The sequence below is a fragment of the Pongo pygmaeus genome, chromosome 10, assembly GCF_028885625.2.
Source record: "Pongo pygmaeus isolate AG05252 chromosome 10, NHGRI_mPonPyg2-v2.0_pri, whole genome shotgun sequence".
NCBI classification, from domain to species: Eukaryota; Metazoa; Chordata; class Mammalia; order Primates; family Hominidae; genus Pongo; species Pongo pygmaeus.
In genome coordinates this window covers 95,973,734-96,001,381 of record NC_072383.2, presented here as the reverse complement: position 1 = coordinate 96,001,381, position 27,648 = coordinate 95,973,734, and the positions used below count along the sequence as shown (strand labels likewise).

The window sequence follows — 27,648 nt, the reverse complement described above, 5'->3', positions numbered from 1 at the left end:
ATCCTATGATGTGCATACTATTATTATTCCCATTTTTATGAAGATGAGAAAATGAGTTTTCTGAAAATGAAATAAAGTAGACGTGACATCCCACTAACCAGTGACAGGGTCAGGATTTGAACACAGATTGAATTGACTGCAAAGCACCAATGGCTAATTACCATTGTCCTGGAAAAATAGCAGACATTATTGTTCTCTATACTGAGTACGACCAAAATGCAGTCTTCCCAGAAAAGCATGAGACCAATAAAACAAGACAGGTGAAAAACTTAAACCTTTATGACAAGAGTCGAGTGGTGGCACTGAGTAAAGAAGAAAGTTTAGCTTGTACTGAAAGGAGGAGTACATTTGAATGTGTTGCAAAAGCTTACATTTTGAGATTTTCTCACATTAGAGTGAAAATCTTTGAGTAGTAGCCAACTAAATCATATGCTGGGCTGAATTCAATTCATCAAACATTTTTTGAGGGTCTCCTGTGCTAAGGAGCCAGGCACATAGCTCCTTAGCATACAATAAAGCAGAGCCTGACACAGAGTAAACATTAGGAATGTTGCACACATTGTTGAGTTCTTGAATGCCTGAGTAATGAGTAATGATTCATAAAACACAGTTTCTGCTCAAAAGGTACTCACAGTCTGATGGGGAAAACAGTTAAGAGACAATTATAGCACCATCTGATCTGTGTTATAAAAGAGCTAAGTCCAGAGGGGAGGGTGGGCCAACATAAGGGCCACCTAGCTGAAGCCTCCCGTGGAAGAAAAAGGCCACAGTCCCTAATCTCTCACATAGAGAGGAAAGCTTCCAGGTACAGAAGGCTACGGATCCCTTCTACTTAAAATATCCAGGATCCAGGAGTGTGCCCAGCTATTTTTAATTAGCACTGCCGATAGGAAATGTGTTATCTCATGGAATGTAATGCCATCCATGCAGGAACCCAAGGAAGCCTAAACATTACTCTCAACTCTATCTCCTCCTTCCCTGCCTATGTTCAATTGGTTGCAAACTCCTTCTTAATAGTCCTCCTTAATAGCTTTCTAATCTGCCCCCTGTAGTCTCCATCTCCATCACTACCACCGTAGTTTGGGTCCTGATAAATTCTCTCCCGGATTACTGCGTCAGCCTCCTGACGCGTCTCTCTGCCCCCCTCTTATCTTATTCTCCCACCCTGCAGCTGGAGAGATCCTCCCGAGAAGCAAAGCTGATCACAGTTCTCTCTGTCTCTGAATCTTAAGTGGTTCTCTATTGCACACAAGATAAAATATAACTCCTTATTTGACATACCCTGCAGTTCTCTACTTGAATCTTCTCTTCATAGCCTGTGATTCTGATGTACTGAATTGATTACCTATCTTGCATCTTGTCGTGGTGGATGATGATTCTAAGCTTACCACGGGCTGCTGCTTTATCCTGAACGCTCTACAATCCTCCTTCAGCTTTCTTCACTAGGCTTCCTCCAACTTACCTTTCAAATCTCAGCTGAGATGTGACTTCCTTAACAAGCCTTTCCTTATTTGCTAAGTCTGGGTAGGGGATGGGTCAATATTCTAATAGAGCAGTTATCATGCTGCATTACAATTACTTTCCCCACTTGAGCCTGAGTGTCTTGCATCAGAGAGAAGTTGGTGCCTTTCCAGCGTCTATTTCTTATGCCTAGCAAAGCACCTATCACTTAGTAGGAACTCAATGAATGCGTGTTAGGGTAGCCTTTCTAGTCAGTCAGCACCACAACAAATACCCTCTTTCCTTGAGTAGGTATGATAATCTAATTAGTGAGGCTAATCTAAGAAACTTCTGCAAGTCAGAGGTCAGATGGTGGTGGTAAACAGAGGTCTGTGGGTTGTCCCAGTGGATGAGGACCAACTACGCAATATGTATTATATAATCAGTGCTAACTGAACAGGCCAGAGAAAATGAGCTTGGAACCAAAAAGCTCTCCCCTTGGCCAATCTAGTCAGTGTAAAACTGTCCAAACCATCATTTAGCTAGCCACCTGGAAATACCTAGTTTCCCAAAGAATACACTGACAGCCAAAATTGAAAAAATTTCCCATCACCAGTGAGGTTTTATTTTTTTAAAATTTTCTGTTCCAATGACAAGAATGTAAAAGTATGTAATCCTCTATACAAATGACAAGAATAGAAAAGTCTGAGTATGGTATGAACTTCGTATCTTATTATGTATTATATTTTATTAGGCAGAATGATATCAAAGTTAATAATGTGAAGTTTTTGTGTAGGAACTGCTACTATTATCAGTAAAAATACAACGCTGAAACAAAATTATAGAAAAGGAATATTACACTTTTGTTTCTAAAGAATTTGCATTAAGCTCAGAGAGCAAATAATGAAGAATGAAAGGAGGCTTTTTTATTCAGCAATTTCTGTGATCTGCCAAAATGTCAAATAAACCATTTAATCAATCAGAAAATTAAAGAATGTGGCAAACCTCAAGGTAGTTTGAGATTACAGCTGTGCAAAGTACTTCAACTGTAACATGGAGCTATGTCACAATAACAATTACTTCATGACTCATTTTTCTATAACTTTGTTGATGCAAAAACACAATTTAGGTTTCAAATTAATTGCAGCTGTGCTCCCATTTGAATCTTGTATACTTTATTTGAGGATGTTTTCACAAATTCTTCCAACTTCTACTTTAACGAACCTCACTTTTATAGGGAGGCTACGTCTATTTAAAAGGAATTTTTGCCATATTTCATCCCAAAATTCAATTATAATCCTCAAATTTATTTCTTTGAATAATTATGTAGTGAAATCAAGCTTGGGAGGCAATTTGAGATTTTTGAAAAGAAACATGAAATGTTCGGATAAGTTATCCCAGGATGGAGAAATTATTCAAGCAATCATTCAACAAACATTGAGTTCCTTCTGTGTACCAGCCCCCCTGGTAAATGTCAGAGAAAAACAGGGACAAACCAGAAATAGTCCCTGCTTTCATGGAGTATCAATTATAGTTGAGAAGAAAAACATGATTGAATTATGCAAATGAATAATTGATTAGAAACAAAGTCAAACGCTCTGAAAGAAAGAACTATGCTTTGATGGGAATAAGTAACAGGTGAGCCTGATCTGGACTAGCAAGCTAGGAATGTGATAGATGGGAGAAGAGTCTGAAGGCTGAATAGATGTGAACTAGAGAGAGAAAGGCAGAGAAGTGGGCTTGGAAAGGCTTCCAGGTGGAGGCAGCCATGAGGGTGGGAAGAGGTGGGAAGGGATGCTAAGGTAAGTAGAATGCCCAGAGAATGGGGATAAACCTGAGAGGTAAACATGGCCCAAATCATACAGCACCTATGGGCCATGGTGGTGACTTGGGTCTTTATTTTAACAGAACTGGCAAATCATTAAAGGGATTTAAGAAGGAAAGAAAGTTAACATGTCACACTTGAATTTGAAGAGCTATGTCTGGCTGCACTGTGAGACTGGAGGCCCAGAGAGGATTCAAAACACATTGGAATTCTAGGCCATTGCAGCAGTTTTGGCATGTTGACCTTGGGTGGTGGTGGTGAGGACAGAGACACAGATGGATTTCATAGATATGTATGACATAAAAATCAATATAACTTTGAATTAGATTAGAAATGGGTCAAAAAATTGTTTCAAGGATTATTCCTGGACTTCTGCTGTACCCAAATGGTATAAACCGCTAAGATAGGAAAACGTGTAGGAGTCCCAGGTTTAGGGCAGAAGATAACTAATCAGTTTTGAACTTGTTGCAAGTGATATACCTTTGAACCATTCTAGTGGCAGTGTCTAGAAGAACTTAGATATATGGATTTGGAATTCAGAAGAGATCAGGGAAGAAGTTATTGACTCCATGGACCTGGAGGAGATTTCCCAGAGAAAGAAGAGGAAGAGATCTAGGCCCAGGAAAATACCCAAAATCCTAAGTAACTTCAGATTAAATGTTTGGGCAAAAATGGAAAAACCTGCTTAAGAAATGAAGCTGTAGCTAGAGAGGTAAGAGAAAAACAGAAAATTGTTGTGTCATAGAGGCCAGAATGACACAAGAGAGAATATATATATTTAAAGCCACTGATCAACAGCATAGATTGCTATGGAGAAGTCAGTAAATGAGGATTTAAATAGTTCATTAGATTTAGCCACAAGGAGATTATTGGTGACCTTAGCAGCAGCTATTTACAGAGATGAGTCATGGGTTATAAGGCAAATTGGAGTGAACTGAGGGCAAGGAGGAAGTAAGAAAATAAAGATGATGGTTATAATCATAATAGTATTAGCTTACACTTGTATAACATTTACTATGTTTCAGGCACTATTTTAAGTCATACCTAATTTATTCTCTGCAACAACTGTATGAGAAACATCCTCTATAGAGAGGTTTTATCATTCCTCTATGGAGAGGTTAAGTAACTTCTCCAAGGTCACACGCGATGACAAGTCTCTGAAGAAGTTTTGTACGTGAAGGGAAGGAGACATTTATTTAGCAAAGTAGCTGAAAATTAAGGAAAGTAACTGAAAAGCTTTAGAGTTGACTTGTCCTCACCCCTTAAGGGAAACCCCTTGGTTTGTTTATGTAGGAATAGGAAAGGTATTTGTATCCCCTCAAAGATAGAGGTGTGGGTTTCTATTTTATACCTATCAAGAGAAATGGGGTTTTACCTCTCAACCATGGTTCAGGAGATAACTGAACCCTGCTCAGCTAGCCAAGGAGGATCAGAATGGAAAATGTTCTGTGTAAAAGTTCACCCTCAACCTAAGAATTCATTTTAATTTTATTTTTATATCTGTGCAACAATAGGAGGAACTACTTTGAATCCTTATTTAAGATATGGAAATGGAGACTGGAAGAATGTCAACTCTGTGTTTTCTAGTTTTATGATAGTCATGATGTTGTGGCCTCCTTCCTCTGAAACCAGAGTTCATATCGCTTGTCCAGGAGGCCTTCTCTGATTCCCCCAAAGGGATCACCCTATATATCTATGAAACCCTGGGCACCCCTTTTCACAGCATTCATTCCACTTTCACCACTCACTAAGTCTGTTCCCCCGTCACCCCCACCATGCCATTAGTCCCAATTGGGGACCATGTCTGCTTTGTCCTTGACAACATCCTTAGCCCCAGGCAGAGGACTTGGCACATAAATCAGCAAATGAATTTCAAATCTACACATTACATTTCAAGTGAAATGACATTTTTGTCTTTTTCATGTCAGTTTCTAATCTAATAACCCTGGAGATGTTATATCTTCATAGTCTCCATAATGCTGTTATGGTTTTCAAGCATTTCTGCTTATGTCTCTTGAGGAGAGCCTCAGAACAACCTGAAACGGGAAGGATGGAAATCACCTCCAAGTTAGGGGGTTAATTTGGATTTGGATTTGATAAAACTGAAAAAACTATTTATTGAAATTAGCTTCTATAATTTGAATAAGAAGGGACCATAACCAAAAGGTATGTATTTTAAATGAAAATAACATTTGCAAAAGCAAGATGAGGAACTTGGGCTTCAAAGGAGTAAGTAACCTCTTCATGGCCACACATCTAGCCAGGAGCAGAGGAGGGTCCTCTCATTGTATTAATTCCACTGTCCTGTTTACCAGCTGCCATTGCACACAATGTGTTCCGTGTTCCATTATCAAAAGCTTACGTGGATTGCCACAGGGTGGTTGAGCCTCTTTCAAATATCTACTTTCTCAACTTCCCTTTAGTTTTGATGTCACATACCCTAGTAGAATTAGGATATAAGCCTTCCTCAGCTGCACTGTCTGCATAAGGATGTGGGGAAAGTCTGAAAATCCACCCCACAGAGACCTAGGGACCCTTGACACTTTGCTCCCTCCTGGGAGGCGGGAAACCTACTATGCAGGTACTCAGAGGCTTTTGCCCAGAGGGCTATCCCTATCTGTTCTAGCATCATTCTGACCTTTACCAAGAATATGGGGAAAGGCTGGCAATCTGGACAGAGAGAAACAGAGGGGCTGAGAGGGCTTGCAAGCTTTCCCTCAACTGGGCAAGCTCAATAATCAGAGGCGACAGGAGAGGGGAATGTATATGGAGGGGTGGTGGGCACTCTCTGTTTGACCTCAAAGCCCTGATGAGAAGTAGGAGTGAAGGGATCTGACTATATCACCTTACGCAAAGCATAGAAGATAAGTTTGGAGCTGAGAGACAATATCTTGATAATTGGCACACCTAGTACGAGTCGTGTCCTGGGTCTGAGGACTGACATTAAGGTTATGATGAGAATATTTTGAAAAACACCCCAGGCAATCGTAATCTCTAAAAGCCTTACTTTCCAAATCTGGAAGAAAAAAAATTAGGGCAATAACTTCCTAGTGAGATTGTTGAGAGAATTAATCAAGAAAACTTAGTAAAAGACAGGGTATCTAAAAGGCTGTATTAGTGGATTATTGTGTTCTTAGTTCCAAGGTGTCTTAGAGAGGAAGATGGTGCAGAAATGGAGTGAGAGGCAGGAAAGCCATAAACATCTTAAGACAAAGTTGTTTTCTAGATTTGAGAGGCTACAACTGCTGACAGATGGTGGGGGTCTCATTGGCTTTAAAAATTTGAATTTGATGAAACTGAGAAAAATATTTACTGAAATTAGTTTCTACAATCTGGATAAGAGGGGGCCATAACCAAGAGGTATATATTTTAGATGAAAATCATATTTGCAAAAGCATGTGCAGTATTTGCTTAAAGCCTGGTCTTCTTTCGAGCCTCATACCTTTTGGTCCTTGAATTTAATAGAAATTTGTGCTCCTGAAACAAATGGGTATGCTCACATGTAGACATCTACACATACAGCCATAGTGAGCATCTATTAAATTTATTTATTATCATTCCTTTTGGGTTTCTCCTTTCAACTTAAGTCATCTGTTTATTTTACCTAGGCTATTGCATTTTCTTTAGAGACATTAAATCCTATTTGTAAATAATAGTGCATTCTTCATAAATAGAAATTACGGACATCCTGCATTTAGAGTAGTCTCCAGTTAAGGCATATTTTCATATACTACTAATTTTTATCAGAACACGGTATCCTATTTAAACTCTCAACTGATTCATCCTTCAAAATCTGGGAATAAACCGTTCTTCTTTACTATGGATATTAACTACCATTTGATCTATGGTATTCCTCTAACAATTAAATTCATGAGTAATGTAAGAACATCATAGCTGAAAAAAGTCTTATTAAGGCTTTTTTAATGTGGAAGAAAACCATAGGACTAGTCTTGAAGATTTCAAAGGAAAGGCAACATATAATTCTAAGTTCTTCATTAATGTATATTTCTCTACAGATAAATGAGAGACTATATGTGTTTATCTGTGAAGATAGATGTGGATGTCTCCAAAGGTTTATATAAATGTACATGCTGGTGTGAATCACCATTTCCACATAGTCTCCAAACGACGATTTGTTGATCGCTCTGTAAAAGCCCAAGGCCTTTCTCTTTAGCAGGAATACTAACTATCTGATTGTTTTACTTTTATTCAGAGAAATTTAACAAATGCTGCTCATTTCTTGGTTACCTTATAATTTTATGAAATTCACAAAAAAAAGACAAATGTGAAGGAGCCAGATTGTGCAAGAGTCTTAGATAAACAAAAGATTCTGGAACAAGCTAACACAGTAAGTAGAACAGGTAGTGCAACTTCAAAGTTATTTCATACACACCACAAACAGAGCTAATCTCTCAACATCGAGAGATACTCTTGTGGACATTTTGACCTTAATTTTAACAAGGAACAGGTAGACACTGGTATTTAAGAGTTAGCATGGTGTACTTTGATTCCTATTTGGTGACTCGTGGTTTTCAAATATTTTCAGGTGCTGACGTGAGTCACCAAAGTCCTGTGTCTCTCACTCCTGGCCTTGTTAGTAGCCAGCAGTGTGAACTCCATCTCCTCATATGTAGAATGGGGGAATGAAATATATAATTTATGGTTTCTTTCCATTTCTAAAATGATTGCTTTCATTCTAGAAATTTAAGATCGAAGTTGAAAAAGTAAATAGAAACAGCATATTTTGACAGACACTCCCAGAGGGAACAAAAAAAAGGAATAGAGACAGCAAGGGAATCTGGTTAACTTTGTGCAAAGCAGCGTAACACTGATTAAGAAAAGAAGGTAAACAAAAATTTTCTGACGTTTACTTCTGCTAGGAGTGTAGATTGATACAACATTCCTGGAAAACAATTTGATAATAGTTATAAAGAGCCACAAAAATGCTCATTAATTTCTAAATTGGTAACTTCACTACTAAGAATTTATTCTAAGGAAAAATAGAGATAAAAGTTGATGGGCAAAGAAAGATCCATCTCTGCATTATTTATAAGAGGGAAAACTAGAAAAGCAAAACTATGTGTCTTACAAGAAGATAATGGTTGGAGCACAGTGAACTCGGTGAGAAATGTAAGTGATTCTTTGTTGTCATGACCTATAATGGTGGTATCTTGACACAATAATGCCAGGAAGTACCATATATGTATTACTTCTTTTAACAAATATTTGAATGTCTACTATGTGCAGACGTAATTCTAGGCTCTGGGGACAAAGTAGCAAATGAAGAGGAAGATTTCTCTTCCAGCTCCCTGGAGCTAGGGAGGTAAGACTATAAACAAATAAAGAAACAGGTAAATACGTAGTATATCATGACAAAAAGTACTATGGAAAAAAAGCAAGGTGGTGGGAGTCTGGAAGAGGAGGAGACTTGTGATTTTATAGTCACAGTCAGGGCAAGGCTCACTGATCAGAGATTTTGGAGCAGAGATTTGAGTCAGTGAGCTAGTGGACATGTAAATATCCAGGAAGGGTATTCTAGGTCAAGGAAACAATTTCAAAGGCTCTGAAGTAGAAGTACACTTGGTATATTTATGAAATACTCCAAAGTCAGCAAGGGGGAGAGTGGTAAGAGATGAGGTCAGAAACATGGGGTGAATGCAGGCCACGTGAGCCTTGGGGGTCTCTATAAGAACTTCAAGCTTAATTAAGCAAGCAATTAAGTCATCAACATTTATTGAGCCCTCATTGTGTAACCTAATTTTGGACTACCAATAAATTGCTTATGTATTCCCTGCTAAAACATACTCTCAGAATATTTGTTATCATTAAAAAAAGATTTTTTAATGTCCAGTTAAATGGATGTAAGAGAAAAAAAGCTAATGGAATGAAACAATGAACTATAAGGGCAAACCTTATTACCTTGAACCAACCGATTTATTTTGCATTCTTCTTGATAAGGACTAAAGGTGAAGAAAAAGGTAAAAAGGCCTGGTATCACTGACTTCCATCTCTGAATTATCATATGTTTCAGAGTCTCTTTTATGGAAGGTTGTAAGAAGGGCCATCTAATAGAATCAAGAGAGATTTTCCTCAAACCCCATCCCACTCCACCTTTTGGACATCAGTGTTTCAAATCCAAGAATAGTCTAATCTATAAAAACCGGGTCTGGGGAAACCCTTTCTGGAGTAGCTACCCTGCAGAGATATGATTCCAGGAATCGGTTTAGAAGCAGAAAACCTGAGGCTCATGACCAAGAGGGTCACATTACTTGGTGCTCACTGAGGTTTTGGGTTCTGCTCTCCTGGTAGACCCCACCCTGATCCCAAGCTGCAGGTTCTATTTCTTCCTCAGTCATGTCTCACGTGCAGATGTGGGTGACTTTGCTGATAAAGGTGGGCAAGAGGAAGGGTGTGTGCCAGCATGAGCTCATTCGCACCTGAGAAACACAGTGTACATGTCTACTTGGTGAGGTCCAAATTGTGATGAAAAAAATCAGGCTCTGCGATTTGAATGATGGGTTCAGTGTGCCTGTTACCACTCAAATAATGAGATAAGATTTCCAAACTCTCTATTTCACCTTCTTAGGAGGCCTACCAACTCCATAGCACCATTTTGGGATTTGAATATGTAGGATGACGTATGGTTTTTTTCTTAAGCTGCCCAAACCCAGATCCCATGAATATTGTCCTCCAATGACTAAGACAATGTTGTTGGTGAGACCTCTGATGAAGAGAAATTTCTGATGAGGGCATAGAGTTAAGCAACGTGAGAAAGATGGCTCTGTGATCTTGTCACACTCTCATTCTTTCCTGATGCTTGTCTCCTGCTTGTGCCAAGACCAGTGGCAAGATTGAGAGATTTACTCATTCACTTGCTGAGGGAGATCACCTTTCATTGCAGCATTCTGCTCCACTCACCAACATATTTATATGCACTTTACATAGGAATACCCTGTGAGATTTAATGCCAGCCAATACTTTTTCAAAGGTCAGAATCTGGTGACAGAGTCAATATCCAGAGCTATTGGGAGCTGCTGAGCCCTTCTTGGAGACAATCACTTTTGCACAAGTTGCCTCAGAGATGAAGCAAGTATTGGAATTCAGATAGAACCACACAAGAGTACAAGGAAGGGGAAAGTAGGCAAATACATGGCCATTCCTGAAATCACCAGCATGCTGGAAGCTTTGACTTATCTCATCCCATATGGGTAATAGCTGATTGCAGCCCACTGAGACTCAGGAGTAATTAATTAATCTAAGTAAGTGTGTCCATTAAAACCTACTATCTGCTTCAAATGGTACTTGTGAAGATATTTAGAAGTAAATATATTCTCCAGGGTAGAATACTTTGTGTGTTGGAAAAATTCCCAAGAACCACTCACTGAAGCTTTTCATGAATTCCTTGACACATTAATTTTCAATCCTTGACTCTTGCCTATGGAAATTTGACTGTCTATATCCTGACATTAATCTTTCCCTGATTCTAGAAAACTTTCTTTACATGAGGTCCCTATAGTAATTTTTTCTATGCCACTCATATTACATTTTATCTTGAGTGGTGTAGTAATATCTACTCCAAACTTAAACTCTCCTCATTCTTGCAGTAGGCCTTTATGTGCGTGTGTGTGTGTGTGTGTGTGTGTGTGTGTGTGTGTGTGTGTGTGTGTGTGCACCCATGCATGCACATGTCTGCCCTGCTTTTCTAAATATACAATATACTTCCTACGATGATATGGCCTTTTGCTTCTTTATTTTCCTCCTGGCTCCCCCTTCCTCTCTCCCTCCCACATCATCTTTCTCCCCTCTTTTCCCATTCATTTGTTCACAAATAACGAATGCCCTACTATCAGGGATATTTCTAGGACCTGGGGTTACAGGGGTAAGTGTGAGTTTTAAAGAACAAATTCGATGATGATAAAAGAACTCTGGATACAAATGTGGTGTCACTGATTTTCACTACATTCTATTTTTATAGCAATACACTTACATTATTCTATAATTTTAAAAAAGTTTCTGTTACTTGCAAAGTCCTTTCCTTTATTGACAATTATTCCTAGGCTTTAGTGATAAAGTCAAATTCTAACTTTTATATATTTAAAACATAAATGAGCATCACAGTTACAACTAAATTGATAAATGTCCCCAAACACATTGATATGCAAACAAAATGTGGGAGTGGAGACTAGAGAGGGGATATAGTTCTTTTGGTACTAACAGTGGGTGGTATTTAAGAAAAAAGCATCATTTGTCTTACTGGAGCAGCCTAGACACAGGCTAAAATCCCATTGTGTAAAGGAAATAGAGACACAAAAGATAACGAAAATAATTTTTATTATAATTTTCATTGAAAAAATACAGAAAATCAATAAAAATGAGCAGAGGTAAATAGTCAATATTAAAACACTTCAAGCAAAAATAAATATACAGAAAACAGTAAAAGTGAATGTAAGTCCATAGTCAACATTAAACAGTTCAATAAAATAATTAAACTATTGATCCAACCTAGGCATTTAGGCCACATATGGAAAGGAGGTGCAACTAGACATTCTTGAAGCAGTCTTTTCTTTCTCAAAGGTGCTGCTTAGATCCAAGGTGCTGTTTTAGACTAACATCTGAAGGAAGGAGAGGGCAGAGGAGGGAGAGAAAAGGGAACAGGAGAGAAAATAGAAAGAGAGGAAGGAAGAAAAACTAATATTTCATGAGCTTTTAAAAAATACGATGTTAAATACTTTGTTAGGCACTGTATGCATTACTTCATTTAATCCTCACAACAGCCCTACAAGGTAGGTATTACTTCTCTTCATTTTAAAGATAAGGAAAGAGGCTCATAGAGTTTATATCATTTGCCCCAGGTCACATAGTTGAAGTGGCAGAGAGATTAGAATGCAACTCCACTCTGAAGTCCTCCTGCTTTCCTCCAACATCAGGTGTTCCCCATTGTACCACATCCTTACATGGAAAACAACTCTTGGTGGATTTATGGCTCTCAGGAGGAGTTGATCTAGCCCATCCAATGTATACCTTTTTTGGAGCTTGGGAGTAGAGAAATCTGGACCACATTTCCAAGAGGGCAAGTCTGATTTGTCTATTTCTTCTTTGTTTCAGAAGAAAGACCTCAACAGGTGGTGAAAGAAGGCATAGAAGGATTGAGTGCTGCCTACCCGACTGGTGGGCTATTAATACTTCCCCTAGAGCATGTTCATTAATAGAAAACGGAGAAAAATGTATGATAAACAAAAATGTGCAAACCCAAATGTGCATGTTAATCAATGATTACGAATATGAATCCACCTAGATTCCTCAGCTGTCAAATCTAAGGATAAAGAAACTCAAAGGAACACCAGGCAGGTAGCAGAGCTATACGCTAAATCTTGTCTCCATCACATTCACAGCTCCACAGGCTAACGTTCTCTATACTGATGGCCCCTTCTTAGTTGATGATTTTTCACAATGTATTTCATGGCTTCCATCCCTACATGAGACTTTATTACTATCACATAGGAATAAAAAGCCATAAAGCACTAGAGTGAATTTATCTTGGTCGGATGCAAAACTTATTTTCTTCACATGACTTCACAACCATTTCAAAGCTAACCAATCATTTCATGCTACATTAAAGAATATTTTAAACTACACATAAGTGACAGGAAGCACACTTGAATTGTGACATCACGAATTAACAAGATTTTATCCTTCCACGACATTCTTAGCTACAAGGACCAGGAAACAAGACCAAGAGACACTCAGCAACATTCAGCCATTGAATTCACCAAAAACAAAGGACACTGGGGAGAACTCCTGGAGAAAAGCTCATCACTTTGACATTGAACTTCGAAACACATACAGAAAGACAGAAGACAGACGAATCACTGATGCAAACTGAAACCAGAGGAATTATTTCAAGCCTCTTGCTCCAACTTTTCCCCAGAAAGCTTTCTTACATACCCATGCTGGCTTTTAGACTTTTCATTTTGGGTCAGGTGGGGAGTGCGGATCTTAGTATCTGTTTGACTACGTAAGCGTTAAGCTTTCTCTACACCTAAATAACAAAAAGGAAATAAAAAAGTATAGCATACTAAGTTCTAACTGCTCACCTACAGCCTTTTATAGAGATGCATCCCCCACCCCATCTACAAAAGCGAGAACGATGCCAGAAACAATACTATGCACTGAAATCTCTCAGTGATCTAAATAACTCAGGTCCAAAGACCAAGAACATTCTTCATGCTGCATTAAAGTGACATTGCTCTTGGTATTATTAAAACACTTATAAGTGGCCATGCTGAAACCCAATTCTGTACCACTGAAAACTCAATACCATAAATCCCAATGGTTTTATCTGGACTTTCAAAAATAAACTTGAGGTGCCTATCTACCAACTCCCGAAACAGCATTCCAGACTATGAAGCACTGCCCTCTGCTTTATTTTTTAAAAATGCATTATTCAAATTCAAATAAAAGAAACAAGAACTTGAGTTCCTCCTTAGAAGTAAAGGTTAGGCAAGCTATTTCCATCTAGAGGTGACTACCATGACATTTTGGTTTATGTGAATCACAGGGAAGAGACTGGAAATAGTTAAATGAAAGGAAGTGCATACATAAATTCAATTATCATGCAGAAAACATGCAAATGATTTAAGCACTGCATCTGAAACTCTAGTTTATATTCATTAATCTCAGGTTGCACTTTTGAAGGAGAAAGACATGCTAATTGGGTCCAGATTAATGCACTCCCAAATCTCTCCAATTTGTTTTTAGGTGAGGGTTAAATGATATGTTTTAAAATAAACACAGCTGCTCATCTGCCTCCACCTTCTACCTCCCAGACTCCACCTCTACCTCCTCCCCCAGCTGGCTCAGCTCTCCCCACCCACTACCCTCCCAACCCCCACCGCTCCTCTACCACATCTCTCCTTCCATTAGGGAAGGGGTTCAAGAGCCCTACCATTTTCCCCTTGAAAATACACTAGAAGAATAACACTGTTTCTTAGCCAGCTCAACACTTTCCCTTTCTCCACCAGCCACCAAACTCCAGAAACAGAGTCAATCACATATCAAATCTGCTGATGCTTAAATGGTAGCATCAAGAATGTGGATACATGGGAAGGCAGCCTTGCATTTGCTCAGGTAGTGGGTTCTTTCTACAGGTTTGGACCTGCATCCTTTGGATCCGTACTGAAGGGCAGTTTTAAAGTGTCGAGGCACATGCTTGCTGAAAGCCAACACTGCTGAAGGTTGGCATGGCAATCCTGTGACTGTTATGTGGGAAACTAGAGACTCAGGAGAGAACTTGGGGGTTTTGTGGCTGTTCTTCCTCTGTAACTCACTCAGCCAGCAAAAACTGGCACCGAGTGGAGGGCACTCAAGATGCATTTCAAAAGGATCCCTTGCTTCCTTTCTCCCTCCTCCCTGGCAAAATTGTCTTTAAAAAAAGAAGAATGTTATTATTGATTAACAGATTGATTGGTTTAATGTATTGAAACATTAGTTTGGGACGCACATTTCAGGGAGAATCTTATCTTGTGAGGAGTGAAGCTTTTGAAATAGTAAAATACTCATTTCGTGGACCTGATCTTTAGAAAAATAAAACAAAGGAGGAGGAACTGTGGGCTACTGGGAGTAGACCTGGGCACGGAGCTGGGATGGAAGAAATCCTCTCTGAATGAGCAGCTACCAAGGAGTTAAACCAGGCACACACACAAAAAAAGCCTTCAAACTAATTTCACACTGAAAGTGATGTTTAATTTGAATCATGCTCGTCCCAAAGGGAAAAGGTTAGTCTTGTCACTTGACTCATTTCCCCTCCCCTTCCTCCTTTCATGTGAATTGAAAATTCAGATTCACCATTAATCATGATGTGACACGTTCTTTTTTTCCTGTTCCAAAAATCAAATGAAAGCCTGGGACCACATCTGAGAACCCAATGGTTGGCTAATTCTCCCAACCTGCGTTCACAACAGAGAGAAGACAGAACAAGGGCACATACAGACACAGAGACATAAATTACTGGACATGCACTCACAGCAATACACACAAATACATACAGCTAGTAGCAGTCATTAGCTCGGAGGAGAGCCTTTCCACCTAAATTGATTTTTGCATATTTACAAACGTAAAATCAGTCATAGTAAATAACAACTTGGGCAAGACTGATATTGAATCTGTCAACATCCTGACAAATGCTCTGAGCACTCTTTAGTTAGGAAATACACGTATGATAGTCATTGCTCCTAAAAGAGAAAATGATTATACGCTAACCGAACCCTAAGTACAAGCTAAAGATATTCACCTCATGAAGCCATTCCTCAACTAGCCCCTTGGCACTTGCTGGAATTATTCACAGCACGAGCTCTACTTTCTCATTTTCTGCTGACTCCGTGTGGGTAATTTCTATCTCATGATTAAAAGTGAGCTTGGCAGATCCTTCAAAGCGTGGCTTTAGGTGTGTTGGGGCTCCGAGTGCACTCTTTGTCTAAGGCAGGTCTCCAGTAATTCATTACTGGACCACTGGATGAGCAGGTCAGGGGAATATTCCTGCACCTAAAATGATTTTTTAAAAGGAAAACTTTATAGATATCTGTATATAAACATATTTGTATACTGAAACATGCCACTGACAGATGAAATGAACTGTTTACCTTGGAAAGAATAGGTAGGCTTTTCTCTTCCAAGTAATCACTCCAGCCTTTCTGAATGTCATCCCAAAGCGATTTTGCCTCCGTCGACTTATCCAGCAACTGAGGTTGTGAGATAACCCTGGTAGCACTGGCCTCCTTCCCGGCCCCTTCATTATTAGCCTCCTGGTGGGTGAGATAGAATACAGTGAATGTAATAACCCTACTTCACACAACAGGCTTGCTCTCTCTTTTAAATTGAAAATCCCCTTATTACAAAACAAGGGGTGTTCTTTTTCTTCTACCTTTAAGTAGGACTGCCACATTCATTGCTTTTTACAAAAACGCAGCTGCTTTTTAAGCTACAGATAAATAGAATCTGCTAGGCGGTAATTCGACTCAGTCTGAATGCATTATTTTCTAAGACACTTTAGCGAGGGGCTTTTTATTATAAACTGGAATGAACAAGGAAAGTCCTTTTCTCTTCTAATTATGAATGTGTTTTGTTCCCTACTATTAACCTACAATGTCAGATTGATCTTCTTCTTCTTCTTCTTTTTCTGCAGTCAGTTCAATAAATCAACTTTTTTTTTCTGGAAAATTAGAGGGATAATGATTAAGTCTTCATGAACTTCAATGACAAAAATGAAAATAGCACATGGGAAAAGCAAATGCTGAAACCATAAATAAAGACAACAAAGTGGCCCTCTGATGTCCGAGGTAACAAATCCTGTTTTGACACCAAAAGTTAAGATAAAAAGGATTTACTTAATTTTAATGAATTTAACTTGAATAAAATTAAGGCTTTCCAGGCATCTTATTATATTTGTTCACCTAGAAAGGACGAAGGTATTTTTAAAATAACATTTCTGTATAGAGTGCCCAAACCACTCGTGTTTGTTGTTTACTTGTTCATTATGGGTAATAGTTTGCAATGTAATCAGTCATCCCCACACTGCTAGAAGCAACGAAATGAAGAATTAAAACAGAAGAGGAAACACTGTGATAAAGCATATTCAATTTGAGCTACTGCAGACATTTCTGTAACTTCAAAGATAAACACTGAGAAAAATCCTGAGTTCCTAATAATATCAAAAAGCAGTCTAGAAACTAGAGGTTGGTTTAATTTTGATCCCAGTGTTGATATTCCTGACTATAATATTACAATAGACCATGGCGTTTATGATCTAGGTCTATATATGGATATATTGCCTTGCCAAGGGGAGGGGTGGGGGGAATCCCACAGGATATCAGTGGGGTTCCAATTAAGGAAAAATAAATACTGCTGCAGCCCTGACAGTAAGTGGAGATTACCAGTACATCACAGAAGCACAGGCAGGTGCCCCACTACTAAATTTACAGATTTAAAGCCAATGCTGTCATTTCCCTTCCTTCGGCAATAATAGAAAGCAAAGTATTGAAGATGAACTCTGTGTGGCAGATAGTTTCAGAACAATTTACTCTGTTTATACAATTTTGAGTTTATTTCCAATAACGTTGACAGTGGAAATCAAAAGGGCCTTATGCAAAACACAAAGTCATTCATGAACCCTAAACTGAGATCACATGCATATTCGAAAGACCCCAGACCCAATGTATATCAGAGAGAGAGCGAGAGAGAGAGAGAGAGAGAGAAACCTTGAAATCATATTTGCATCTAAAACCATGCTGCCTTTCTTGTGTCGTTCTGTGTGAATTTTTTTAAAGGGGATATTTATCACAAGTGAGATGCAGACCAAATTTTCAGAACACTCCCTCTAGGAAGAGTATATTTGCAGTGAGTGTTGGTGAGAGAGCTTTTGAGATTCTACTACTCTGCTTGGATTTGAATCCATTTTCTATCCTTCTGTTACGCCTGGGAACAAATGAGGCCCCGTCAGGTTGCTGGCCTCGGTATCCGGAGTCTAAGTGATGCTGTGGCAACACAAAAAGCCCAGTTTACCCAGAATAAATAACCAAGCCCCTTCCCTGAGACACAAATTGAAGTATATTAGGCATCACTATAAGAGTGAAATTGAATCCCAGGGCATCGATATCTCCATTGAGCTAACGTCACAAAAACAAGCCTGCTCTAGCAATCAGGAATTTATGTTTGTAATATTGATGTGTGAGGGAAATAGAAGAAAAAAAAACTCAGCTCTATATTTGAAAAAAATTTAATTTCCTAGATATCCTGATACAGTAACACATTCTTTTTATAGAAACAGGTTTTACTGAGTTACTCACAAAAATATCTTTGGACATCTGCTATCCTCAATTCATTCTTTCTCCCTTTTAACCCTGAATAATCATTAACACAGACAAAAGATAGAAGGCAGATTTGAATGTGAGCTTATGAGGGACAGCATATAATCACCATACTCTGCCACCTGTGTTTGTCTTTTAAGTTAATGAAAAGTATGTGGTGATAAATAAGCCATCAGCCAGAACTCTTAGCCCTTATCAAACTTTCAAAATAATTAAATAAGTAGCTCTACTAAGAGCAACTCCATGACGAAGGAGAGAAAAATGGCTGTCCTTGTTGACCAAGACCCAATGGGACACTGCTTTAACAACCTGGCCACATTTCATTCTGTGTTTGAGAAAAGAAAAATAAAGAGAAGGAGAAGCTAAGTAAAAAGAAAGAGGAGGAGGTGATGAAGGAAGAGGATAGAAAGGAGAAGGAAAAGGTAGAGGAGGAAAAATAAAAACACCAACGATTGCAGCAAATAGATTGTTTCATTCCTTTCCAGGTAAAAATAATTTTTTTCATACAATCTCCCTCTCTAAGCTTCACTTTTTCTCCCTATAAGTCGAAGACAGTTGTGCCTGTCTTATTGGGCTCCTGTAAAGATTAAGTGAGGTTGTATGAGTTATCTGTGATACACCCGGTAAGTAGTAGTTATCCAGTAAGAATCAGCCATTATTATTATTGGCACTGTTAATTAGGTGACCTATTCCCTTTGTGCCTCTCTACCTGAATCATTCCACAGCCATCTTCCAAACTCTAAGCACATCCAGCAAAGCAAAACAACCCCAGTACAAAGTGACCCCCAGCATCACTTCACTTTTTTCTTCTACCAGATTCAAATCACTTTATGCTTGTAATGGAAAGTCTAAACATGGACTTCGTTTTACCTCCAGGTTCTGAAACAAAGACAATATATCTCAGAAATGAGAAAGAGGAGGCACTAAACGTGTAATAATTAGAGCAATCAGCTAAGCCATTCTGTGTTCTGAAAGGGTTTCATAGGTATAGCTAAGTCTCCAATTTATTAAGAGGTGGCATCCATAGGGAGAAAATAGACTCTATTTGTTTTCAGAGTTGTTGCCTTCCAATCCCGATTTTAAGTCAGTATGCACACCTCACACATGGCTGCATACATACGTGCAGACACACACACAGCTGAATTAACAACCTCTCAGGTGTACTGCAACTCCACTCAAGAAATAGACAGCTTTAATTACTGTACCTGAAAGTCTTCACTCTTCCTTAACTAGTGATAAAAACATTAAGTTGCATTGCAAATATCAGGTAAATCTGATTTGCAAAACTGCCAAAATACTCCATATTTCCTAAACAAAATGCCATCTAACGACACCCAAGTCATAAAAGAACATCAGGACTGTGATTCTATTATCAAGACATATAAAATTTCAAATGATGAAATAGCAGCTTATTTTTAAACATAACTTGGTGGATTCTATTTTAACTTTGACCAAAAACGTTAAGCACCTTGTTTTAAGTGAAAAAGACAAGCCATATTATGAAGATGAACTTTGGCATGAATATACAGTTTCTTAGTGAAAAAAAAATACAGTATTGTAAATATTAAAATGTCTGCTCTTCACCTCCTTTTTCCCAAGTCTATTTTCTAAATAGGGTTGTCTGAAATAATCTCATTTTTATAAAGTCAAGTATCTTATGACGATCAAACTTGATAATTAGTGTACAAGAAAATGCAAACTCTTAAAAGGGTAACTTCAAAAAGACTTTTTCCTCCTGGTGGCTGTTTGCCCATGAAGATGCCTTCCAAGCCAGAAAGAGGCTCCAAGCTCAACTGACCACAGGAAATTCCAGCCAAGATTCTAATCTCCTCTGCAGAAGGCAGTACAGAGGCAGTGGATGGGAACAACACAGCAGAGAATGCTATTGAATTTGGTGTGTCCTACAAATGAGGAAACACTGATATCTCCCCAGAATCACAGTCAGCATGGAGATGCTCTAAATGTAAAAAGTAAGACAAGCTTTTTAATTTCTTGTCAAGGCTTCCTGACATCTAACACTTTCATGAGGTTAAGAAATGTGTCCCCAGCTTCTGTTTTCTGTTCTCCTTCAGGGAACACGGTGAAGAGGCTGCCCAGCTGCCTTTTAACACGTCACACTTGGCTGACTCCCTTCCTTTCTAGGGGAGTATGTCTGCTGCATTTGGACTCACAGAAGAAAAAGCAAAATTAATTTAACATAAAAGAAATTCACATATTTTTGCCTCTTTAATATTCGAGAGAATGCCCATGGTTTGGTTAAGTTGAAAAAGTTTTACAGAATGAAGATTACTGAGGCATAAATCACATAGGTAAAAGCTGAGATGTAAGATGGGATGAAATTTAAAAGCTAATTAAGTTCAACCAGGGCTTCTCAAAAGACAACATGTCCACTGATCTTCTTGTGCTAATATTTTGTTTTTCAAGGGAGCAGTAAGTGGAAAGTTGTCATGGTTGTAGATTCCACAGCGTGATCCTTTAGCAAGAACCTGAGAAGGGGGAAGAAAGATTAGATGCATGGGTTTCTGTGCCGAATGGATGCTGGGACCAAGATGCAAAGAATAGATAAGTTAGAGCTTCGGAGGAACTAAATTTGAAGCCAGCCGGTAAAATGGATTGAACCTTATTACCTCTAGTCACTGAGAAATTCCCGAGACAGTTGGATGCAATTTGAAAAGGTCAGAAAAATATTTCCTGCACAGCATTACTGCTTCATGGTTTAAGGGTGTACATTTGTGAGATGTCAACCATAATCATTTTTATTGACTTTGCTTTCCAGAGACAGACAGACGGTCTGGGAGGCAAGACCAATAGATGAGAAAGGCAATCTTATAAATGAAAATCTCTCTTACTTTGTTCTCTCACTTGTGACTGTGAACAATTCCAAATCTTGCCCATTTGAAGGGAAATTATACCAACTTCACGGAGGGCTGACAGAATGGAAATGAAATCTAGGAAACTGTGGCCATAATTCTAGTGAGATTACTTTCTTTTAACTGCTATTTATTTAGCCTCTACTATATGCTAAACACGCGAAACGTAGATGATGTTGGATTTTAATCCAAGTGTGAATATTTAAAATGAAACACCATTAAATACACCACAGCATGGATGTTAATTTACTGTCGGCATTTCCATTGAGGAAAGGCTTTGTGAAAGAAGGAAATCCACAGGAAAAGGTAAACATTAAATGAAAGATATCAATATACAGTCAAGATCTTATTTCAATAAAGGCTGTGTTGTCATTAGAGCTCTTCCAAATACAAAGAAAAAATATTTTTCTTTTTACTTGAAAGGAGCCTTGGATGCAATAAGAACCTTTTAGCAAATATGTTTACAGGTCTTTTGAGGGGGGACATGCAATTAAAGGTCAAAGCTGACTTTTTCGTACAGAATGGGATGACCCATTCCAATCCTGCAAAGGTTTAATTAACATCTGACTTTTCTTTCTGTGCAATGCCATATGCTGTAGAGACAAATACAAGCCTATTTACTCTTCTCTTGTTTAGCAGCAAGACCATAACTTTTTAATGGCCCTGAGACCCAGCTGCCTGCTTTCGTATCACATGCCGGCCCCATGAAGATGTCCTGGAAGCTCACTGGAGCTTTTCAACTAGCAAGGTATTTTCTTATGGAAAGCCTTCATTCTGATCAGTTCCATTCCTCACAATATTTAATAATTTTAAATTGTATTCCATAATCACTACTACCAGCAATATAAGCAGCCAAAAACAAAACATCTCATAATATCAAGTATCCCAAAAAAGGGAAAGAGCAAGATCATTAGCTAGACACCTAGATTCTTGGCAACGAGGGTAGAAATATCTAGCTTTTAATTGACTTTTTATTTCTATCTCACCTGAATAATTGATATTGGTTAGATACAAGCAATAACATTTTGTGAATCTTCAAAATTTTCACCTTTTGTGTTATCTTAAGACTTTTTTTTTAAATTAAAAGTGTTTACTGAAACTTTGTGATGATATACAGGTCTCCAGTGAATCACACTGAAAACTTGACCAACGTGGCAAAACCCCATCTGTACTCAAAATACAAAATTAGTTGGGCGTAGTGGCACATGCCTGTAATTCCAGCTACTCGGGAGGCTGAGGCAGGAGAATCGCTTGAACCCGGGAGGCGGAGGTTGCAGTGAACTAAGATCACGCCACTACACTCCAGCCTGGGTGACAGAGCAAGATTGCATCTCAGAAAAAAAAAAAAAAAGAGAGAAAGAAAAGAAAAATCACAATTAGCTGAGCATTTACTATGTGTGTATACTATGCAAATATATCATCTCATTTAGTCGTTGCAGTCAACTTAAGTAAACTTGATTTTTTTTTTCAATTAAATATTACTCATGCCGGGAATGAGGCTTAGAGAGGCTTAGAAGAGATTGGACTTTGTCAGAAAACTAGTAGGTATTGATGCTGGGACTCAAACCCAGGCTTATTTGATTTGAGTCTACATTATTTCAAAGCTTCAAACTATTCATCATGCTCCAGGGGCATTACAGGACCAGGAGTGTCAACTGTTGAAGATCACACAGCATTTCTGAAGTTGAGTTAAGCCAAAGTTCACTGCTCATTTAGACTGAGGCATGACCACAACACACTTGCTAAAAGTCCACAACCTGCAACAACCTTCTAGAGCTATGAGCTAAGAGCTGTTGATAGATATCTTTCCTGCCCTCATGGAACTTAGTTCAAGAAGAGACTAGCATACTCCTAGCAGGCTGCTTAATCAGGTTGCATAGCTCAACAGCACCACACAAATTCTGGAGCCTAACTACACATAAATTTCTTTTCTATTTGAATTATCTTTGAATTATGTTCTGAGATGAGCAAGAAAAGGCCATTTCTTCTCAGCTAGGGCTGCAATTAAGCCAAATGTGCTAGTTCAATGAATTATTCTCCAAACACAACTTTAAAAGGTAAAATGTATAGCTATTTTGTTATTATCACAGGCAAATAATTAGAATAAAAATAAAAAAATGATGGGTCACAGGGTTTAGCACATAAACCATTATAGGTCTTTTATTTTAACAAAATTTACCAAATACAGTCACGTTTCAACTGGTAAAATAACATTTTACCAATCATTTATTCTAACAAATTCACAAAATGTATCCCCAGTGTAGTTCTTATTTACAGAGAGATTATGACCATAAGTGTTGAAATGCTGGTAGGCTGGCCTAGCACATGTTGTCCAGGTACCTGTCTTCACCTGCCTTTTGTAGGCTCACTCTTACCCCCTTCTGTCTGGAGGAGAGCCTAGTTTGCTTGTCAGGACTCCTTTCAGAAGGAGACCTTTCTTCCAACTCTGAGAGCAAACTCTCCTACTAACAAAGCTGTCTTGTAGCTCAAGAGGCACTAAAATGAGCCAAGAGGAGAAATACCAGTAGCTGGGTTGCATTTCTTACAGAATGAAGTCACTGCTGAGGTCTAAAAGTGAAAGCATTTAACAGCAACAACAACAACAACATAGAAAGGGATTTAGGTGCAGCTACTGAAAGGTAGAGGAATGAGTAAAGAGGAGGCTGGTACACAAAACGAACTTAAACCTGGAGTACAAATTCCTCAGTGTTGCTGACTCCTTGCTTAAGAACAGAGCAGGGCAGAGAATGATACAGTAGAGGGTGAAATGATGCCCTTTATTTGTACCCCTGAAGGGCTTTGGAATGAAAGGAGTCCAATTCTCAATCAAGGGAGAAATGATAAATGCCCTCCAAGGTAAACTAGGAATCCTAGGAATTCATGTTAAGGAATCCGTTTTTAAGCCTTGATTTCTTTAAAAGACAATGCCTGAAGAAATATTTTATGTCAAGTTAATTGGCTAATTTTATTTCACTTTTTAAATGCCAACCTGCTTTCAAAATAGATTATGACTTTATTTAAAAATCTCTGTAATAAAAGTTCTGGAAGAAAACATCAAGCTGGCTTATTATATGAGATTTCTATTTTATCTGATTCTTCCTCTATGCACAAACTCAGCTTCAGTCATTAGTATCATTAAAATTAACTTTCTAGAAATGATGCAAAGGAAGGATAACATACAATTAAAATACAGTATTTACAGCAATCGAAGCAGGTAACACGCCTCAGAGGCTGGGGAAAATGAAAACAGCTTTTCCTTTCTCTTCTTTGGATTAAACGTAATAATTTAGCAATTTCTTACAACCTATGACTAGATTCTTTATTTTAATCGTTCATCCAACATTTCAGTGTCACAATGTTAAATATTCTGGGTAGCTAGCTGTCCTTCTCAAGAGGATTTTGGTAGCATGAAACTCAAATGTTATCTCAGTCCATTCTGCAAATTACAGGACTCTCCAGAGCATAGTCTTTCCTATGTGGGGAGATAGCATGGCTTAAATTTTTCTGAATAATTTTCAAAATCAAATTTGAAAGTTTTTATGAGATATGATCCTCCCTGGTGGGTGATATGAAGCATAACCTAAGGGACAAACATGAAAATAATAAGCATAAAACATATTAGCATATAGATGCCTTTGAAATAATAAACAGCAGAAACCAAAAGGCTTATCCCCAAAAGAAAGTTATGAGAAAATATGAAATTAACGTACACTTCTTGCATGACAACCCTAGCTTGAAAGCCAAACAGAATACACTTATTCAGCGAAGAGTGGAATGGCCAGAGCAATGGAGAAATAACCCCCAAATGAACTCTTCTTTGTTCTGTTTTGATCATTATTACCACATCAATATTCTCTATTTATCCTTCACCTCATGCCATTCCTTTCCTCCTTTAAACAGAAAAATAATTAGCAGGAAAATAAGTATTTTCCTTTTGCTTCTTCTATGAGCCACTACCAGGTAGACAGATGGAATATTCTCTCTTTTTTATTTTTATTTTTTCTCCTTTATCTACTTTTCTATATTGCCCATTGATGGCACACAAAAGGCAGGGCTTGGTTATTCAATTACCAAGAGGACTAAAGAGGTTTAGTGGAAAATGAAACAGAACTTGGTCTTTTTTTTTTTTTAAACAATGAACCATGAATGCCATTAATACTTTTTCTATTTAAATTGGTAGAGCCTCTCAAGATAGTAAGAGAGAGCATATTGTGATGTTATAGAAAGAATATGGTCTTTGGAGTCAGCCTCATTTAAAGGTCCGATCTGAATAACTTTAGAAAACTTGATTTGACACAATTAGTTAAGTGTTCTCTTCTACGAAATAGTGATAATGTTGTCTACTTTTCTGAGTTGTGACAATTAGAAGTTATATATGTAAGCTACCTGGAACAGTCAGTGCTCTATTCACCTGGATGAATGGATCAATGACTTTATAAAGACTCTATAAATTTGCAATTCTAGAAAAGCCAAATACTTTCCCTTTTGCATTTTGCATGTATGTGAATGAATATATGGCTCCAAAGACAATTATGAAGGAGAGATGCCACAAAATATGATGCTATGTTCTAGATCCATAGTGGCACGGGATTGCAAAATAGTTCCAATTGCACTAAGAATAATAAAGTCGAGAAAATAGAGATCCTACAGAAATATTTTATCTTATGGAGCCAAGAATGGGGCTTTAAATTAAACTTCGCAATTACTGACAGGAATCTATGAATATTTTATGTGATTCCAGGAAAGTGAGAATTTGCTAACTACATCTTAAATTAACTGACACAGGTGAATTCCCTCAGCAAGTTCATGTTGGATTGTTGAAATACAATATTCCTATATCTGGACACTATGGACATTATTTCAGTCCTTTTAATATTTTTATTATTTATTTATTTATTTGAGACAGAGTTTCACTCTTGTTGGCCAAGCTGGAGTGCGATGGCATGATCTCGGCTCACCGCAACCTCCGCCTCCCGGGTTCAAGCGAGTCTCCTGCCTCAGTCTCCCAAGTAGCTGGGACTACAAGCATGTGCCATCACACCCAGCTAATTTTTGTATTTTTAGTATGGATGGGGTTTCTCCATGTTGGTCAGGCTGGTCTCGAACTCCCGACCTCAGGTGATCCGCCTGCCTCGGCCTCCCAAAGTGCTATATATTTATTTTTAATGGCTGTCAATACAATATTTAGAACACTGAGAAAGGGTGCTTCACCAATGATACCATTTGATATTCTCCACTTGTTTTTAACTTTAAACTTTTGATTGAAACTAATTACTTAAACATTGTATGTTTTGGCCTCTTGGCATATAAAATGGGAAAGAAAACATTTATTACAAAATACTGAATTCTATAGGTATTTGAAAATCAAACTTGGGTTATTTCACTTTGTTCTATTTCTGTGGAGCACTGGTCTTGAACCTACCCTTCATTAATGAACACCTGCTTATATGTCAACAGTTCCATTTCTATCAAAATTGACCCATCTATTTCTTTAATGTTTGTGATTTCTCATCAGTATCTCGGACTCTGCTAACAGATAGTAACGAGATTGGAACAGGGGAAAAACTAAGAAAGAAAAACCTTCAGGGATACATTTTCTTGACAACCATGCTGCCTCATTGAGTTTGTGAAAAGCATGTTGCTGAGAAAGTTTTGATTGCTCTGCATGAACACAGTAATGGTTCCATGTTTACTTTTTCCTGTTTAAACTTACCACATTGGGTCTACCCCTTGAGACAGACACCATGTGAATGGCATCCTTGCTGAATGTCCTTTAATCCTCATCTTTCTTATTCACTCAGGCCTGAGAGAGGCCTAATTTATTGCCCTTTGGGGCTAATTTTAAAAAGAATGTTTAGAAAGACATACCCCAGTAAATAAACCAAAAGCTACTTCTGGCTTTCAGGCTTTGAGAATATTTTGATTGCCCATATGCTCTCTGAGAATGGCTCTTTTGGCTATAAAAGAAAAGATTCTGTTTGATGAATTAAGTGAATACATATTTATACAAAATGTATATTCTTAGCTCTCTGCCAGTGATTTGGTACAATAAAACATACTCTTTTCTGAAAACTATAAAGGACTTGAAGTTCTACCAATGTTCCCTTAAGGAGATTTCAACTTCTTATGGAACCTCGTTTGAATGCTAATGATGGGCAGGTATACATGTTTCATAATCTCTCTCAGAGTTCAAAACCACCCAGGGTGCATAGTAGGAAATGGTAAGGCCAGACTTCCTGCAAACTCTCAAATCTTTTTGTTTTGTTGATGTTCTCAAACCAGTCTTTCAAAAGTTTCTGCTGTCAGATCTTAGTGTATGTTAGAGCTTGAAAAAATATCTATTGCAAGGGATAAAATGAAAATAAACCTTTTCAAGTCAATCTCCAGTATTTATTTTAAAAATTCAATTGCTAGACTTTTCTCTGTTTGTTTTTTTATGTGATCAAAATATGTTTTCTACATCCAAATTGGAAGGAAGAAGTTAAATTGTCCCTGTTTACAGACAACATGATCTTATTTATAGAAAACCCTAAAGATTTTACAAAAAAACCTGTTATAGCTAATAAACAAATTCAGTAAATCTGCAGGATACAATGTTACCATATAAAAATTAGCAGTACTTCTATAAACTAATAATAAACTATCTGAAAAA

The 27,648-nt window shown here is 38.0% G+C and overlaps 1 long non-coding RNA gene across 7 annotated transcripts in view; it reads right to left on the bottom strand.

The window, feature by feature from the left end:
- Positions 1 to 11,579: 11,579 nt before the first annotated feature.
- LOC129010850 (uncharacterized) overlaps positions 11,580 to 27,648 on the bottom strand; it is a 101,713-nt gene continuing 85,644 nt past the window's right edge. For 6 of the 7 annotated variants that reach the window (XR_010122670.1, XR_010122665.1, XR_010122666.1 and 3 more), the window contains 3 exons: positions 15,904 to 16,065; positions 15,555 to 15,805; positions 11,647 to 12,453 (listed from right to left, as the gene is read on the bottom strand). This is a non-coding gene — a long non-coding RNA (uncharacterized LOC129010850). Of the gene's footprint in view, positions 12,454 to 15,554; positions 15,806 to 15,903; positions 16,066 to 27,648 lie in introns of all 7 variants that reach the window. The other variant, XR_010122671.1, reaches the window with a different exon arrangement.